The sequence below is a fragment of the Alosa pseudoharengus genome, unplaced genomic scaffold, assembly GCF_046254945.1.
Source record: "Alosa pseudoharengus isolate Yale_2024_CS ecotype anadromous, Long Island Sound unplaced genomic scaffold, YU_APseudo_1.1 YU_APseudo_1.1_scf_2, whole genome shotgun sequence".
NCBI lineage: Eukaryota > Metazoa > Chordata > Actinopteri > Clupeiformes > Clupeidae > Alosa > Alosa pseudoharengus.
Window position 1 is genome coordinate 14,492,624 of NW_027468663.1, and position 15,311 is coordinate 14,507,934.

At 40.8% G+C, this 15,311-nt stretch overlaps 1 protein-coding gene and 1 long non-coding RNA gene across 6 annotated transcripts in view; one reads left to right on the forward strand and one right to left on the reverse strand.

Moving 5' to 3' along the window:
* Positions 1 to 396: 396 nt before the first annotated feature.
* On the reverse strand, positions 397 to 8,582 carry LOC143135066 (uncharacterized). The gene is made up of 3 exons (XR_012988782.1): positions 7,705 to 8,582; positions 6,534 to 6,582; positions 397 to 498 (listed from the first exon to the last, which is right to left on the reverse strand). It is a non-coding gene; the product is annotated as an uncharacterized LOC143135066 (long non-coding RNA).
* A 119-nt stretch (positions 8,583 to 8,701) lies between these two features.
* Positions 8,702 to 15,311, forward strand: part of ankrd12 (ankyrin repeat domain 12) — a 54,416-nt gene continuing 47,806 nt past the window's right edge. For 4 of the 5 annotated variants that reach the window (XM_076293854.1, XM_076293856.1, XM_076293858.1 and 1 more), the window contains exon 1: positions 8,702 to 8,855. The gene's annotated coding sequence lies outside the window, so the exon portion shown is untranslated. Of the gene's footprint in view, positions 8,856 to 12,134; positions 12,790 to 15,311 lie in introns of those variants that run through there. The other variant, XM_076293855.1, reaches the window with a different exon arrangement.

Genomic DNA, 15,311 nt, shown 5'->3' on the forward strand with positions numbered 1-15,311 from the left:
CATAACATCCTTTAAACCAGTGACAATGACATCTGTCATTCCCTTTAACAGCAAGCAGTGTATAAGGAATGTCCAAACATCACAGTTAGTTATGCTGACATATGGCAACATTGAGTCACCATGCCTCATGTCACTACTACAGAACTACAGAAGTGAACCAAGAAATTATCTGTTTATCAGCGAGAAGCAATTTAGTTGTGTGGTTCACTTTCCCTTAATCATTTCATTCCAACCAGAGGTAGACAGACCATCAACAACATTTAAATGAACCAAAGATTAGATCTAAATTACACAGACATCTTTATGAAAGTGGAACCTTACTTTTATTTGTGTGTGTGTGTGTGAGAGAGAGAGTGGTTTAAGACATTGGAGTTCAATAAATGAATAGATGAGTAGAAGTGGTGGTGGAGGTCTGATCATCACTTAGCAATTAAGAGCAGGCCCTATGGGGGGCCAGGCGGGGCCCGGCTGATCCTATCACATAGTTGGCTCCCCTATCTAAGAAATAAGTGAAATAAAAGTGAAATAAAAAAAATGTCTGATTGGTGAAACATGAACAATCCTGTCTAAAATGATGCTAAAGTTTTTGTTTCTGATCAGTTCAACATATGTGCGGCAATATTAAAAAATAATTCCGGTGTGATTTTGACCTAAAGTGTGTTGAAACATGATACCAAGTGTGAACGTATGTCTCATAGCTCATCTCGGCTTGTCCCCTGCACTTAGAAATCTGGCGCTAGTTAGCCGATGCTACCAATAGGTTTTCAATGGGGGTGCCTTGGGCATCGGTCTAGCCATGCAAATAAATCACTGCTTTACACCAATTACGAGGCTCAAAGTAGCTCCACACTTCATTGGTAGACTTCCGAGGGCCCTAAAAATTTTAAACGAGACATTGAGAACTTTGAAAAAGCACTGGTAGTTTATTTTTTAAGACGATTTATACAGTACCTTCAGGAAGTTTACCGTTCGCCACCATCTTGAATTTAGTCACGATAAGTCGAGCGACGAGTACGAATGAACAGGTATGATAAGGGATCAGATTCCAAAAATAATTCTGTGGAAATGCATGGATTCCAATTGCTTCCTGTAGCAGCAACTGGGATCCATGCATTTCCACGGAATAATTTTTGGAATCTGACAAGCCGAGATGAGCTATAAGACAAAAGGTCCCATTTATAGTTGTTCATTTATGTCCACTCTTCCCAAGAAATCATCTGGCATATGCTGGCATATTTTACTGCATTATCTACTTACAGGAAATAGCCTAGGCCTACCACAGGCCAGTGTTCAAACTCACCATGTGACTGCAGTAAATATTTAGCTTTTTAGTTCTGGGCTAGTGATACACCACTGATTTATGTTTTCAGTTAAAAAAAGCTATTTTTTGCTCAACTGTCAGCTTAGGCTGAACAATAAACTCTCAAGAAAATTGCGGTGGACAGTAACGGAGTCATATCAGATATTCTCATATAAGGCCTGAAGCAGCAGTGTTAAGTAGCCCTAATGATGAAATGCTGGAATAAAATCAGTTTGGGACATTTTAATTTAATAACGGTAATTTCCTTTGTATTGATAATATTCATTTCCAAGATTAAAGTATCAAACATTCCGTGGTTAACATTCCTTACCACAAATGAGAACATTTGCACAAATTTCTAATTCGTCTAAAAAAAAAATAGCCCAGTTTTATTACCATTTTTACCATGCAATGCAATGTCATTACACACACACACACATCATTACACACATGCACACACACACACTCTCTCTCTCTCTCTCTCTCACACACACACACTCACACACACATGCACATACAGCAGGAGCATTTATAATACATTCATCTCTTTTAAAGGTTGTGTTGTTGTGATTTAACAATAACAATGCGAAGATAACAGAAGATGCAAATCAGCAGATCTAAAGCAAGGCAACATAGTATACTGTCAGCTTTTTAACTACTTCAGTCCTGAACATTCTAGCCTTTCGCTACAAGTGCACAAAAGAGATTTGCTACCGACTTAAAAGTAGGAATTTTTTCTTGACTTCTTACCAGTACGCAGTAGTCTGTATGTCTTATTTTCAGACCCTTCTGTCACATTCTGAAAACAACCCTCAGTACCCTTCCTCTTCAAAATAAAATCACATTGGACACGCCCATTGGGTGAACATTATGCAGAGATAATAGACTAAGGACGCCCTCTGGTGGCACCAGGACCCATTACACCGCATAAACATAGCTCAGATCATAGACTGTATAGAACCAGTCTATAGCTCAGATAGTGTCCTCATCTGACATCATCTATGTTACTAAATTAGTGTGCTAAAGGTAGGCATGTAAACTGATTTGAAAAAAATAATACCCCATTGTCTATATAAAAATACACTATTTGTCCTAGAAAAAGTAGTAGTCATCAAGGCATTTTCCAAACTGTTTGCAAGAATGTCTCTCATCTTGTAGAAAGAAAAGGCCAATATTGCTGTGAAGTCTTTGGTGCTCTTTGTTCATGAAGACAGGAGGCAAAATCCAAGGTAGTTGTGGTCACACTGATTTTCTGTATAGCAGCAAAGCATCTCCCTTAGGTCATAACAGGACAGCCTTTTCTGAGGCGTCAATAGTTGCGATTTCACACCAGCATCGACAATAGGTGCATTCAGACACAACAGTTCTAAAAACACAGTTCTACTACTTAACTGAGAAGGCCACCCCTAGGACTACACAGTAACTAGAGCTTTTTATTTATTCTGTTTACATTTGTACACAGTAGGAACTTTGAGATGACATAACACACATTAGTAACCCAGTTATTACATGAACATAAAGTAATGAAACAGACAGCATTATTTAGTTGCTAGCTACTGAAATTTATTGACAAACTAGAAGCTAGTATCAGGAAGCATAAAAAAGAATCAGCATTGTTAATAACATTTCTTGTCATCTGTCCAGAAGGCATTTGTTGCGTGACAGTAGTCAGTCTCTGCGGCCTTCTCGTGCAGTTTATATGTTAAGCAAATTTAAACAGCTGTTTAAATATTTTTACAGAGATTTTAAAAAATGGCCCTTTGCTGCCTTGGCATGCACATCAGTCATGGTTCCCTTGCACAGGGAAAAGACCCTACCCATAAGTAGGAGCTCAAGAGGAACTCTTTAATCTCCTGTTCCATGCTGTCTGAATGCACAAAAAAGGGGGTTCTCTAGAACTGTATGGTCTAGGAACTGCAAAAAGTGTGAAAGGGCCTAATTATGCTTGCACGGCCATCAGTGCTAAATGTCCTTTAGGGTGGAGAGGGATTGTCTTGTAGGTGCAGGAGTGAAGGGAAAGTTATGTGACTTTTTAATATTGACGTGGACACCATGGGTACTGTTCATGTGAAATATGGCTTGATGGTCTTTTTGGCCCCCACTGTCGACTACAAGGCAGCACTGCTTTGGGGTCATTCCATGTCAAATCACCCAGTGGCTGGCAGGTCACCCTCTCCCAAAAAATCTGAAAAAAATCACAGGTGTTTGTAGACCAAACCTATGCATAAATCTTAAATAGTATATCTGTATCACTAATGGTTCCAAAACTACAGCCCTTTGAAGTTTCAAGTCATTTTAAGCATTGTGGTGAACAATCCTTTTTGTTCAACTTCCAACATTATTGGCTCTTTTGGTATTTCACACACATTAGTGAAACTATGTGCAGCAAACAAGTGACTCTCTTACTCTTCCATTGACTTCCATTGTATTAAAAGAGCACCACATGTGGTGCAAAGTGGTACTGCAGATAAAGTACAAATTCAGTGGATTTATAGACAATATTTGTAAAAAATCTTATCTCAATGAAGAAACTCAGCAACAAGCCCAAATTTTGGGCAGATGATCCTCACATACAGAATGATATTTGGTAAAATTAAAAAAATCCTGTTAACTGTCCACGTGGTGAAATGAGAAGATGAAAACAGGCTTTTTGAAAATCAAGCCCAATTTAATAAAAATGCTCTGACAATATGATAATGTTAACAACCAAAGGTAATGCATGGACATGACCTTATAATCCATACATGAGTGGGAAAAAAATCTGATGAATTTGTGTCACATACTTTTTGAATGACAAGCCCTCAAAGGTGGTGATGTTTTTTCACATAATGAATTTATAGCCATTTTCAGAGCTTTGCAGAGGGGAAATTACACAAGATACACCTGATTTGATTGGATTGTTTAATTCAACAGGAAAATGTACTTCTATTCACATAGTTTCACTAATGTGTGTGAAATACCAAAAGAGCCAATAATGCTGGAAGTTGAACAAAAAGGATTGTTCACCACAATGCTTAAAATGACTTTCAATGAGTTTCAAAGGGCTGTAGTTTTGTAACGATTAGTTATACAGATATACTATTTAAGATCTATGCATGGATTTGGTCTACAAACACCTGTGATTTTTTTCAGATTTTTTCGGAGGGTCACCTGCCAAATTGCGCTGAAATTGGGTGATTTCACACGGAATGACCCTTTGCCTAACCCTAAACCTTGCCTAACTGTAGCGCCTTCCAGGCAGCGCTGCCTTGAAGTCGATGGTGGGGGCCAAAAATACCATATATTTAATAAATACACACAATAAATAAGATAATAAATAGTACTAAGAACACAATAAATAAGACACATAAGAAATGCAGCCACACTACTTGACACATGGGTAGAATGGAGCTATGTGGTAGTGTAAGAAACTATTAAGGTGCCTGGTGGTCCTAGTGCCAATATAACGAAACCTGCGGCCTGAAGGAAGCTAGGAAGAAGCTAAACTAAGATGGCAGTCTGCACGATGCGACCCAGCAGCCTCTGTTTTTGTTGCAGCGGAGGATAACGGATAACACACAGTTATGGAAGAGGTGGTGATGCTTTCAATTGCGGCTCTGTAAAACTGAGTTTGAATTTAGGTTTCTGTAGCAACCTGAGAAAGAACCTTCTCTGGTGCGACCATTTGATAATGGTGGAAGTGTGAGCATCCCATCTCAGGTCGCTGCTAATTGTTGTGCCCAAGAACTTGACAGAGTCCACAATTTTAACTGCTGTGTTGTTTGTAAGTTGCGGGGGGTGTGAGGGTTGAGATTAGCGGAAGTCCATGATAATTTCCACTGTTTTATTGATATGTTGAGTTCAAGGTTGCTCTCTGTGCACCATGCCGCCAGCTGTGACACCACATTCCTGTAGGCCGACTCGTTATTATTCTTTTAAAGTATATATTTTTTGGGCTTTTTATGCCTTTTATGTGACGGGACAGTTGAGAATGACAGGAAGTGGGAGAGAGAGTCAGGGTGGGATTCGGAAAGGACCACGGGGCGGGAATCGAACCCGGGTCTCCTGCGTACGGTGCAGGTGCCCCAGCCAGTTACGCCAAGGCTGGGGCCTCGTTATTATTCTTGATGAGGCCTAGGACAGTGATGTCCTAGAAAGAACATTTATTTACGATACATTATTCATTCACAAAGAAAATTGGTGTCCTTAAAGGTTGTATTTTCCTTATTATTTTAAATTAAGGCATTAAGATTTCCAAAAGATTATTTTTTTATTCCTCTTTTTAGGCAACTTCAGCATGGGGGTGTAAACTTATGCAACCCACTGTATCAAGTGCCTAATACAGACAGGCCCATGAGAAACCAACCCCAGAACAGCATTAGCCTCTAGTGTCTTTACAGGTCACTAGTCCAAGATGTTCCAGTCAGAGGCTATCTTGCCCTATTTCTCTGCTTAAGGCATTGCACTGCAAGGGTAAACCTTTGAAGTTTAACATTTAGGCCAGCAATCCTTGAACATTTCCTGTACAAGGATTGCACCTAGTCCTATATTAAAAGTTATTTTCAATTAAGATTTTTCAATGAAGTTCTGTTTAAGACTAGATTTCTATTCAGCCTTTTAATGCACATTTTCATCGAAATCCTGATTGGAAAGATTAGAAATTTCCATACAATCGACTAATTGGCAAAAAAAATGTTTGTAGAGGGGAAGATGTAGCCTGAGGGAACATGTTAGGAAATTTGAATTACTGTAGCTCTGCAGGTAGGTCTGGATTCCTTTGACATTCGTTTCCAAATCACCAAAAACCCAGGAACATGTATTTTCTTTGGAATTAAATAAACAACTTTATTTCAAACCTTTGTTTACAAGAAATGTGTTTTCTGCACTTCTGAAATGATTTTGCAAGAGTTTAATAAACCAATTTGAGCTTAATTTCTCTACTGGTTACACCCCTGGAAGATGTAAAACGGGAAGTTTGGAAATGGGATCCTTTCCAGATGAGCCTGCAGAGCAAATTAAGATGTGGCTAGGGCCTTTGCACATGTCTTAAAGACAATTTTTTTTAAAGAAGGCAATAGGTGAATGAGCTAAATGGAAATACAGCTTAACAAGCTTATGACTATACTCAGTCCATGTATGTTAATGACCATTTAAAGTCTGCTTTATGCTTTCTTTATTGTTACAACATTCAAAGCTAAAACTGGTAGACCACACACACACACACACACACACTACCCATATCACAAACACACACCTGTGTCAAGGGTCAGCCTGTCCAATGCACCAGCCCTCCAGATATTTTCCTGATGTAACAAAATAAGTTATAATGTCTGTTCAGTCTGTCTTTGCATTATTAGTGAAGGGAAGCCGCCTGTGTTGCTTTGTGTTCTGTGATGACAAAAGATATACAGAAACTCAAACAGAAAAACCTATTAGCAACATCAACCATACAAATTCTGCAAATTCTATCTCTCTCGCGCACACACACACAGCTAGTCCTAGATATTATCTTTTCTCTTTCACACACTCACATGCTAGTGGCATTGATTCCACATTTTTGTCTCTCACTCACACACTCCGGCAATCGCTCAGACACACACACACCCACACAGACGTAGACTCACAGCATCAATAGCTTGCACACTGGGCACTCTCCGAGACCAGCAGTCAACTACACATTCCCTCCTTATACCTTGGGATCAACCGTGTGTGTGTGTGCGTGCATGCGAGTTGAGCAACCTGTGCGTATTGTGCAACTTTATGCAGCCACACCACTGGACCAGAGGAAGGGAAAGTCCTCCCATTCTCAACCCACAAACATACAATGACAAGAATTACTACTCAACAAGCCCATGCTTTATTGGGGAAAAAGACTTTACAGTTACAATAATAACACATTGTATTATAAAACGCCTTTCAAGACACCCAAGGTCGCTTCATTAATATCTAATTCGTGTGACCAGTCTTATTTCAGCCAATCGCAACAATTAAGCCAATTTACCCACCTCGACTAACCCTGGAAATCCAGAGTTCTCGCGAGAGCACAATGGAATTGTCTCTTCGAGACACTCTGGCAAAGAGCAAGGATGCACGTTACTTTTACCCCAACATTCCGGGAAACCAGCTAAACTGATGAAGACACCGCTGCAACGTTGGAGGAAAGTAAACATGGTCTAGTGTTATCCAATTGCGTGCAGTGAGATTTTTAAATGCATGCTTGTTGCCGCCCCTCGAGTTGGGCCATTACATTGTTCTTTGCCAGACCCTTAATCTTTCTAGATTATCAGGGTCTGGATTTTCCAGGCTACACCTCGCCAGAACTGCTTCCAATTTATAAACCAATCTCGTTTTCCTCCACTAACTGACTTGGCCGTCCTTTTCTGTAGCCAGAAAAGCAGATTATTTATTTATAGGAGGCTCATTACCTTGTTCATCCGCGGATCCTGCGGCTATGTGGAGAGAACAAAGGTGTTTCGGATGCAGTGTTAGGCCTACAATGAAGGACACATTGATTGCTGTCATTTTACTTGATCCATTTGAAACCACTATGGTATTCCATGTCAGTAAATTAGGCCTAGCCTCGATTTGACAAGAGCAGTGTCAAACAAACTTAAACCAGTAGCTTAACTGATTTTGTAAATTACGATGTAGCCTCTTATCTGGCATTAAATAAAAAGAGAACGCTGGTAAAGACTGGTGCAAGATATCCTACGATCCTACCAAAAATACTTTCTATATACGCCATCGTTAAACTGCAAGATATCCGTGTATCACTGGCTTTCTTCTGGTCTAGATCCCCCACCCCAATTTTCCTCCCTTGCGATTTAGCTTGTTCTGCAACATAATACTCGACCATGCGCATGCGCGGCTTTCCGAGATAATGCAAATATCACTGCGCCACATCGTGAAAAAGCTACGAAGATTTAACAACATCGCCTATGTCAAAAGTAAGTATGTAGGCTACCTACAATGTTCCATTAACGCATTGACAAATAAAAACTGACGAGACTGATCTACAACACTACCTCCACTCCTGCCCCCGACATGTTCGAGAACGTTCCTAGTAGCTGCAGAGGGGAGCGGAAAAGATGACGTCAAGCGCCCAGCGTCACTTCACCCCTTTAGTGTTTAGAATCTTGAATGTTGCGAGCGAAATGTCCACTAACACGACATTAACCATATCCCGCGAAAATAAGAATCCTATGTTATTCTAATCATATGGCAGATTAAGGATATATTGTAATAACAACACTAGAGTAGCGCGATATTTCAACGAGGTAACGCATTGTCCCGTGTCCACCATCTCCAGTAGACGCGGACCTTTTAAGCCTACTGGGTGCTCAAGCGATCACATGGCTAGGCGTCTACCAATGAACGTTGCTCTTGCGTGTTTTGCTGGGCTTTTCTTAGAGACGACGGACGGCTAGGGATGTTTTCAAACCAGCAGTAAGCTGGAAAGAGACGTCATACCATCGTAGACAACTCCTAATTTTCCCTATTTACGAACGTGTTCTTAAAATCTGCAAGGTGCGAACCGTTTATGCAAGAGCAAGAGGACCTGAATATGTTTTCTACGGTAAGCATAGACGACAGTCTTGACTGCCCGCAGTCGAAAAAAACAGTTAGCTAACACTGTAGCCTTTTAGCTTGCAAGCTAGCGTTAACGTTACTTGGCTAAGTTTAATGTTACGGTCCGAATTGAATGTTTTGTATCAACGTGGCTCGTATTGAGACTTTTAACTGAAGCGAAATACTTCTCATTACATGTATATCAATCTTACTAACAATATGTAAGGGAACCATGCAGTTTTGATACAACCAAATATATGATTTGGTAGCAATTCTGTGTTATTGCGTGTCGACGACGACGAGGTTGTGACAACCAGGTTGATTCTGTCAGGAATAGGAGGGAATATGAGCGGCTGGTGTTGCTGTGCTAGCGACTTGGTTAGCTTGCTAACGTTAGCTGGCCAGTAACGTAACCGTGCAGGGGAAGCGCAGACTGGGTAGCTAGACTTTCCTCCCGTGTCACTGCGGGCTATTGTCTCGTTTATTCGACAGGGTGGCGCAGTCTGCATCAACACATGGACATGGTTTAAGCTGTAAAATCCAAGTGCTGTACTTAAATTCTTCCAAGTATTCATAGCAATATAACTGCTTTGACAATCAAGGTTAAACCATACAATAATTTAATCATACAACGTTAACGCTATATGGATGATTAGCTTGTTCAGAGATACCTAATGTATGAAAATTCGTCTTTGAATATATAGACTATGTTGATATTCGTCAGTTAAAAATATGGCTGGCTTCTTAGATAAGGCAATGCCTCTTTCCGTCTACTAATGAAATCTGCGCCACGCTGCCAAAGCTAGCTAGCTTCCTCAGCTGAACATGCAACGTTATAGCTTAGCATTTGGGGGTGTGTTGCCACAAAGCTTTATTTGGTGACCGTCATTCGCGTACCAACCTTTTGTTTAAAGACATCGCGAAAGCGACTTCAGACTTGAAACGTGCAGCAGTTCTAGTTTGTGTCCCAATCGTTATGGGGAATCAACATTGTGTCTCAATTCCCTTTTTATTTTCTCCATTTGTGTAAATGACACAAACAACCGCCACCCTGTTTACTACGGTCACGTTTGAATTAAAGTGAAACAAACGTTTGACGTTACTACAAGTTGCTCATTGCGCAGTTCCAGGTACGATAAGAGGTTGTGCCGCTGTCATTTCTGGACTTTAATGTGGTTTTGAAAGCATAGCCTAGTGCATTGAACGTTTTATCGCAATTTTGATTCACAGCCTCAGTGTAGGTGTAGGGTTGTGCATATAACCTAACGTTAGTTGTTACGATTTGCTTTTCAGCCAAACACATTCTCCCTATGAGGTAGCCCTGTTGGTCTTGCACCACGATGTCGCAGTTATTCTTCCCGAAGTTGTCCTGTAATTGATAATAACCCTGCACGACAAACAATGAAAGGGTAACATAGACCTGTTTGAAGCCCTCACATGTCAACACAGAGATTATGCATTTCTTTTCAGATGTTGAGTAGTATACTTAATTCTGAATTTGGACATTTTCTTAATAAAAAAACATACAGGGATCTCATATAATCTCACTCACAGGAAATGGATTCTCTGTGGTAAACCTCTGGCGATTTGTTTGATTGTAACAAACCATTTGCAAGATAAGAAGTGAAGCCAAACAGAATACTGTGCAGTTGTAGAGGGTAGATTTGATGTATTTAGGCTTACTACTACAGTGAATACAAACAACACTTGGGGAGGCATAAAAGACATATTAGGGATTATCTAAATATCCTACTTTCCCTCAAATGGGCTTGGAGCCAACCAGAGCTCGCCGCTCTGTTTTCCAATTACCTTTTATATATGTGTAAATATATGTATACGTATATATATACCCCCCCTCCACTAACAGGCATTAGGCCATGTACACAAGACTTCAGACTTCTAGGCCATAGGTCTGGCACTAAAAGTTAGCGAGCTAGTTACAATTGGGAGAACTGTGATGTTGGTTCATTCTGTTTATGCTCATATGTTTATATGAGATAATTAGCAGTTCTTCTGATTGCAGTCATAATGTGGTAGAAACCAAAATTATATCACTTCCACAAAACCTTTAGTCTTACATAAAGGCCACACAGGGTGTCAGATGCTTTTGTTTTTAGAAATAGTCATTTTTTGTCATTTGTATTCACTGTCAATTGATGACAAAGCTTTATCTGTAGAAAATTAGATAACAATTCTGGTTCTTTTATGTGGATAATTATGATGTCGTCTGACATCCAGCAAAAGAGATCTAAACAGTCTGGAATGAGAAACTGCCTCTTTCTGTTACCAGCCACAACATTCTTGTAGTGAATAATTTATTCACCTTTCCTAAATGCTGTCATATTTAACAATAATTTAGAATATCTTGCAGTTCTTGCAAATGGCCAGTTGTGAAATTGTAAAATTATATTTTTCGTGTATATGCAAAGATTGAAAAATTAATGTAATATAGTGTGTTTAGGGCAGTTATTCCGTGATTTCTTAAAATATATCTATCAGTACTTTCAGAATCCTGCCCCTGTGGAAAGTTATATGAACAGGTAGGCCTAATGTTTTGCAGAAAGGAGACATTAGATAGTGAATGTGGATACATTAAATTCTTAATAAAAATGTTGGGCTGTGGAGATGTAATCTGTATATAGACACCAACTTAATATTAATTCAAGTTCACAGTGATGAGCTTTATATACCTTTCAATTAAACCGGTTTGAAATATAACAGTGTTTTCAGACTGAAAGTTTATCTGGTGAATACATTAGCACTAGGAAATCTTATAAACAGCAGCTTCTTGTCTGGATGATCAACTTCATACTTTTAAATAGGGGTGTCACGATTCTCTTCAATTCAATTTCATTTTCAATTTTAAAGTCACGATTCGATTCTCAAATTTTTCTTTCAGTTATATTACTATTTATGCCTTTCTTAATTTTTAAAAAAACTTTTTTGCCTTATTTCCTTGTTTTGGGGCGACATTTATTTTGAAACCGTTCCCACTGGGAACAGAAAAGACATTAAACATAGGTTGTGAACATGAAATGAAACAACACAGAACAATAGTTTAAATTGTTTCAATGTGCATGTTATGCCTTAAAGTAAGCCCAATTTTGGACTGCAACTAGAACTTGAACTTCTTTTCACTTGCTAGGTTGAGCAAGAGCCTGAATGAACGACAAAATAGCCTACTTCCATACCGGAGATAGGAGAGGCTTTGAGTTCGGTTAATGTGTTTTTATTATTATTATTTTTTTTTTTTTACTGACCTGAAGTTAGATGTGTGTGTGGTTCTCTCTTGGCATGCATGCTGGACGTGACATTGGGGGTGTGGCTGCATCGTCGATTCTACATTTGATTTTGAGGTTCGAGATCAGATGTAATTTCGATTTTCGACTTAAGACCGAAATCGTGACACCCCTACTTCCTAACAATTTCAGAAATCTCCATTCTAGTTTCCTTGTATCTCCTTGTAGTTTGATCCTTTAGAAATACTGTGAATCTATGTTTTGGCTACTTCTGCACTTTTGAACATGATTACTGCCAGCTGTGGTCAGCTAGATTGGTGTAGCAGCTAGTAAGGCTGAGCAGAGAATGATGGAAAACTCACACCAGTGGTTCTTAACCTGGGGGTCGCAAGATTGTGTGGATAAAAAGAACGCCTTTTTTTTATATAGAATATCTAGAAGGGACCTAAGTTGAATTCAAACAGGGTATGTACAAGGCTGTTTTCTTTTTGTCTTTTAGTGCCGCTCTCTCCTGCATCAGTATCTGTCAAGGCAGTGGAGGGAGTGGTTCTAAGCCACGGTAATTGGTACCATTGGCTTGTGTTACGGTCGTGTTAAATGTCTTTGGCCCCAGGCACAGGCTGACGTTCTTAGCAATTAACATTTGGCCATGACCAGTAGACCTCCTTTTTGGTTTATTCCCCGAAGACAACACAAACCTAAGTAAGTATAAGTATATATACTCTTTTGATCCCGTGAGGGAAATTTGGTCTCTGCATTTATCCCAATCCGTGAATTAGTGAAACACACACAGCACACAGTGTACACACAGTGAGGTGAAGCACACACTAATCCTGGCGCAGTGAGCTGCCTGCATCAACAGCGGCGCTCGGGGAGCAGTGAGGGGTTAGGTGCCTTGCTCAAGGGCACTTCAGCCATGCCTACTGGTTGGGGTTCGAACCGGCAACCCTCCGGTTACAGGTCCGAAGTGCTAACCAGTAGGCCTCGCTGCCCCTCAACCTAGTTTGTTGGGTACTATTTGTTTCATTGTTTATTTCACAATGAGTGAACTATTGTGATATACTCTTTAACAATAATAGTGTAGACACTCTTTCTTTTTATCCCATATAATAGGCAGTCTTTGATATGTTTCAGTGGTTTTGCTGGACCCATTGTACTGTTACAATTATTTTTATGTGCTTGTACAGGCCTAGCCAATGTCATAAATGACTGTTCAAGCCAATGTTTTTGTTAAGTGAAAATGGCATGTGTAATGTATCAATATCAATATGATTGTTGAATTACATAGAATTGGTCGTGCAGTTGTCCCACTGAAAAGAACATGGCTGGCAAGAAAGTACTGAAATGACTATCTTCACTAGGTGCAGTCTGAAGTGTTTTTTCTGATGAAATGAGTAGTCATACCTGGCAGAAGAAGGCTTTTCCATTGAACAACTATAAAGCATTTTCATAATAAAAACCGAGCGATTTTTCACCCCACCCATCAGCAAGATTCTGCTTTGACACTGGTGATGAGGCACTAAAACAAGGGGTTTCTGATGGCAATACCTCAGCAACAGGATAAAGGAAAAACCCGGGCAGTGTTTGAAAGGACCTGAGTTTGAGGCACTCATTCCATGGCGCTCTTGGACAAGTTTGTCTGACTTTGTGTGTGGTGTTTATCAGCGCTCATCTTTTCTTATCGACCCTTGTCTCTTCTTATCTCGAGCCCAGAGCTATAGCTCTCCTCTTGGGCTACACCCTGAGCTTAACCACCCCTGGTATGGTTCTCTGTTGTGTCGTCTGAGGTCAATGTGGAAAATGCTCCTCCACCAGGCCCTTTCATATGCATGGTCTCCTCTCTTCAAGTGCAGTGGCTTAAGCGATCAATTAAGGAGGTTTCTTTTATGCACTGTGCATTTTGGGTAGACATTTCTGTGTGTGTGTGCGCGTGCACGTCCACTGTCCACCTACCTGTTTTTATGAGATTCAAGGATTGTTGTGCATCTAAGCATACTTTTCTGATCTTCTGTTCTCTGAGACCCCTGCCCCCCCTCGCTTGTTACCCTGTGAAGCTGCCTTTGTAGACTCCAGTCTACCGAACATGCAGTAACCAGCCACTCCCTGGCATGCTCCTAGAGAGTAATAGCCTCAGGCTCGCGTGTGTGTTTGGGGGGTTGATCGCTAAGGCCTAGAGGAGCTTCTCAGAGGGGCTTCCCAGCTATCCTCAGTCAGTTTTAAATATTTACAATGTCCCTGTAATACAGCATGTAATTACATAATCAACGTCTTGCATACCTGGTTTTGCTCTTCAGACCCTGCTGAAGAGATGGAGTAGATATGTGGCTAGGTAGTTCAATGGGTGGATGGAGCAATTCAGTGCGTAGTAGTGGGGCTACTCTGCACAGGGACTGCACTGCATGGCTCAGAGAGTGACTGCATCAGCCCTGCTTGGCTGGAAGAGGCCAGCAGGGCACTGCAGGAAAGAGTAGCAGACCTTCGGCATCCTTCTTCAAGCCCCGCATTGCCATAGCAACTATTGCTTTAGCTCTAGCAGAGGGTTCTGATATGGGTTGGCGTCACAAGAAATTGTGTGTTTTTTTTTTTTTTTTTTTTTCCGCCTCGCCACGGTAACCATAAGCCAGGGATGTGATTGGCTGCTGCAGCAGTCGTCTGCTGGTGACTGTGTTGTGGTCCGCCCAGCTGCGTGTGCAGAGACTGAGAGGAGGGCTGCAGTCAGGCAGCAGCTGCTTAAAAATCTCCCTCTTTTCTCTCTCATTCTCTTCTCTCTTCTTTCCCCTCTCCCATCCTCTTTCCTCTCCATCCCCTTCTCTTTCTGCCTCTTTCTCTCTTTCCCCTCTCCCTCCCTCTCTTCCCTCTGTCTGTACCCCCTCCGTCTTTTGCTCTGTTCCTACCATCTTTCTCCCCCTTCCCTGTCTATGTCTACCCCCCCTTTTTTCCATCCTTGCCCTTTCTCTCTCTCCCTTCCTATTTCTCCTATTCCTCCATCTCAAGGCCCCCCTTCTTCCCCCATTTCTCTGCCTCCCCCTTTTCTCGGTCTCGCTCTCTGCCTGTCTCCCTCCCTCTATCTTGCACAGGGTGTTGTATGCCAGTGATTTTTGAGGAGTAACGTCCTCCCCACTTCCAGCAATTTAAAGGGCAACCGCCATGCATAAATCACATGCAATTTTGTTGGTAATGCACACACACACACACACACACACACACACACATAAACCCTTATT